Source organism: Phyllostomus hastatus, unplaced genomic scaffold (assembly GCF_019186645.2).
Source record: "Phyllostomus hastatus isolate PE091 unplaced genomic scaffold, TTU_PhHast_1.1 phas_scaffold_501, whole genome shotgun sequence".
Classification (NCBI taxonomy): domain Eukaryota; kingdom Metazoa; phylum Chordata; class Mammalia; order Chiroptera; family Phyllostomidae; genus Phyllostomus; species Phyllostomus hastatus.
This window is the reverse complement of record NW_025334033.1, coordinates 49609946-49614210: the sequence shown is the minus strand read 5'-3', so window position 1 is coordinate 49614210 and position 4265 is coordinate 49609946.

The following is a 4265-nucleotide window of genomic DNA, read 5'->3' as shown; positions in this document are numbered from 1 at the left end:
TGACTTATTAACACTGGCAGAAATTCTTCCTTCTCTTCATGCAATTATCCCCCTTTCCTTTCCCACAAAACACCTTGCATCCACCCCTAATTGGACACTGTCTGGGTTCTGGCTGAGTCAGGGCTTCCTGAATGGCTATTCTTTTGGATCTGAAATAAATGTTTGTTGTCTCTCACATTGGCCTTTTATTTTCAGGTAAGTGAAGGGACTGGGGAAGATTTCAGTTTCAGTTTAGCCTTGGGAAACTACAGTAGGACTTGAAGCAGAACTGAATTCATTAAGAAACCTGAGTGTGCCTGTGCCTGGGAGGCTTTTGAGAAAATCTCATGGGCATGTTGTTCCTGACCCCAGGAGAGGACATCAGGGACTGGACTCAGCTTTTCTCTTACGTTTTGTGGCATCGCGTACAACAAAATCAGATAAACCAAGAAGACTAATATCAGGGACCTCTTCAGCCCCAAGTTGTGTATTCTCCCCATCTCTCAGATGAATCAGCACTGATAGCCACATGCTTTCACAAAATTAATTTCTTCCTCCTCCTGTCCCAAATATGATTACCTAGTCCTCTGTTATGCATTAAGAGGTCATTTGAGCCCTGACTAGTATTGCTCAGTGGGTTGAGTGCCAGCCAGCGAAGCAAAGGGTCGCAGGTTTGATATTCCCAGTCAAGGTACATGCCTGGGTTGTGGGCCAGGTCCCCAGCTGGGAGTGTGCAAGAGGCAACCACACACATCAATGTTTCTCTTCCTCTCTTTCTCCCTCCTTCCCCTCTCTCTAAAAACTAAATTAATTAAATCTAAAAATAAAAAGAGGTAATTTGAGCTATTTTGACCCCACCTTTCCAGATTAGACAAGTACTACAATATGGATAAGTGAGATGACATACTTGATAGGAAGACAGTTTATAAACAATGTTTACTGTTGTTAACCATCACCCAAAATGTAGCTGAGGGGTTAAGACAGTGTGCTGCAGAGCCAGTTGGCCTGTGTTCAAGTTTCTGTTCCTTCACAAATTAGCTGTGAGACCTTGGAAATGTTACTTGACCTCTTTGCGCCTCAGTTTCCCCAACTGACAAGGGAGCATACTAAGAGTATCCACCTCAACATGAGGGCTAAATGCACTTGGATCACGCAAAGCGCTTAGCACAGTGCCTGACCCATTGTGAGCGCTCGAAAACTCAGTGCATCTGAACCCCCGGGCTGTGTTACGACCTTCCGCCACAGAGCAGGGATCCAGCAGCTTAGGTGGACCCTCCTGAGAGAGCAAGGACGGTATTGAAGAGCCACAGAGAGGTTTTCCAGGCATCTGTCTTCCCACTCTGAGGCATGGGTATGACTCCCCATGTCTCCTCTTAAGAGGCAGCTCCTTCAGAAAAGGGTGTCAGCCATAGTGGGTTTCTGCTGTAAAAGCTTTAACCAGTTCATCTTGCAGTGGAGGGTTCAGCAAAACAAGCCTCTTTCTATAAATGGCTTTCTCTCAGCACACCTCTGTGAGTGGTGCCTAATGGTAGGGTCGGCTCATTCTCTGGAACCAAGTAAACATTTGTTCCTGCTTGCCCCGTGGTGGTAGTGTCACTGTTAATGAGCTGCAGCGTCACCCATTGCTGCCGCAGCCTTCAGGGGAGCCCTGGTAGAGTTCTGTTTATTGCCAGGGGAGGTGGCAGAGGCAGAGAAAACACAGCTGGGGCTTCCAGCTCCCAGCAGCGCGTGCAGCACAGGAAGCCGGAGCAATCATTCTTAGACCTTGGAAGTGAGGACATAAATTCCAAGGGGAGTAAAAATGGGTGAGATAAAGGATTTGAGGTTTATGATTTAGAGGGTTTTTTTTTCCCCAGGTTTCTGAAATGTTGAGTAAGTTAAGGTAATAGAGTAGTGCAATGAAAAGCACACTTCTTGAGGGAGTAGCCATTTGAGCAGTGCCGTATTACGGAGCAAGCTCTGAGCTGGCTTGCTTCTCAGAGATTGCCCTGCGGTGGAAACCCAACTTCTCTGGTGCTCAGTAAACATGCACTGGAGGTGCTGTGGGTTGGCCGAGCCGTTGGGGAGAGCTTCAGCACACACAGGGTCCATAGCAGTGCAATGTGCACAGAATATATGTTCTGACACAATCCACTGGTCCCTTAACTAAACCAGCCTCTACAAAAACATTGAGATTGTGCGTGGCCAGTTAGATGGCAGAGAATACTGAAATTATATATGAACAGGAGGTTGCTACAGAGAAATAGGTACTTCTCAAAAGTCACTGAGGCATCACGAAACATTTGTAGGTGTTGACTTTATTTTATTTATTTTTTATTTTTAAGTATTTTTTATAGATTATGCTATTACAGTTTTCCCAATTTTCCCCCCTTTACCCCGCTTCTGCCCTGCACCCCCCAGCCCTCCAACCTTCCCCTCCCTTAGTTCATGCTCATGGGTCATACATATAAGTTCTTTGACTTCTCTGTTTCCTATACCATTCTTAACCTCTCCCCGTCCATTTTTATGCCTAATTGTGCTTCTTCCCTGTACCTTTCCACTGCCCATTCTTCCTCTCCCCATCCTCACTGAAAACCCTCCATGTGATCTCCATTTATCTGATTCTGTTCCTGTTCTATTGTTTGCTCAGTTTTTGTTTTCATTTATTTTTTCAGGTTCAGTTGTTGATAGTTGTGAATTTGTTGTCATTTTACTGTTCATAGTTTTTTATCTTCTATTCTTTAGATAAGTCCCTTTAACATTTCATATAATAAGGGCTTGGTGATGATGAACTCCTTTAATTTGACCTTATCTGGGAAGCACTTTTTCTGCCCTTCCATTCTAAAGAAAAGCTTTGCTGGATAGAGTAATCTTGGGTGTAGGTCCTTGCCTTTCATGAGTTGGAATACTTCTTTCCAGCCCCTTGTTGCCTGTAAGGTCTCTTTTGAGAAATCAGCTGATAGGCTTATGGGCGCACTCCTTTGTAGGTTACTGTCTCCTTTTCTCTTGCTGCTTTTCAGATTTTCTCTTTATCTTCAATCTTGGGTAATGTAATTATGATGTGCCTTGGTGTGTTCCTCTTTGGGTCCAACTTCTTTGGGACTCTCTGGGCTTCCTGGACTTCCTGGAAGTCTATTTTCTTTACCAGACTGGGGAAGTTTTCCTTCATTATTTGTTCAAATAAGTTTTCAACTTCTTGCTCTTGTTCTTCTCCTTCTGGTACCCCTATGATTGGATATTGGAATGTTTATAATTGTCTCAGAGGTTCCTAAGCCCCTCCTCATTTTTTTGAATTCTTGTTTCTCCATTCTGTTCCAGTTGGTATTTATTTCTTCCTTTTGTTCTAGATTGTTGATTTGAGTCCCTTCCTTTCACTGTTGGTTCCTTGTATATTTTCCTTTATTTCACTTTGGGTAGCCTTCATTTATTCCTTCATTTTGTGACCATACTCAATCAATTCTGTGAGCATCCTGATTACTAGTGTTTTGAACTCTGTATCAGATAGGTTGACTATCTCCACATCACTTAGGTCTCTTTCTGGAGTTTTGATCTGTTCTTTCATTTGGGCCATATTTCTTTGTCTAGGTGCACCTATTATGTTGTGGGGGGGAGGGGCCTTAGGTATTCGTCAGGGTGGGGCAACCCTCTTTGCTGCGTTGTGGTGCTGTCTGTGGGGGATGGGTCCAAGAGGGAACAATGCTGCTTGTTTGCTGGGCTCTAACCCCACTTTCAACAAACTCTGAACTCTGTCGTGTGAGACTGGGAGTTTCTCCTGCCATGGCCAGCCCTGCAGTAGTTTACAGCTAGCTTGAGTCTTTGGTTTCCCAGTTCAACCAGCCTTGCCTTGCTCACGCAGTTCACTGCCTTGCCCTGGGTCCTCTTCACCCGCCCAGCTGCCCTTCTCTACCCCTCTTGTCCTACCGGTCTGGTGAATGTTTCTTTAACTCCTTGGTTGTTGGAGTTCCATGCAGTTGGATTTTCTGGTACTTCTGGTTGTTTACTGTTTCTAGATTGGTTATTATCTTCCTTTTGGTTGTGCGAGGAAGCAAAGGGTTTCTACCTACACCTCCATCTTGGCCATGACTCTGTGTGTGTTGGTTTTAGATGAGGATGTTTTTGTCTAGATGGACTGAGATTGCAGTCAGGGGAATGTCTTAGTCACACCTCTGTGTGCCCAGTAGTAAAAATCCAGTCAGGCTAGGTCAGGGCGGGAGGATCTTAGGATACGTCTGGCATCCGGGAGGAGGAAGCGCTGGAATTTGGAAGCAGAGTCAGGAACCCAGGTGATTTTCTCTCCGCCGCTTGAG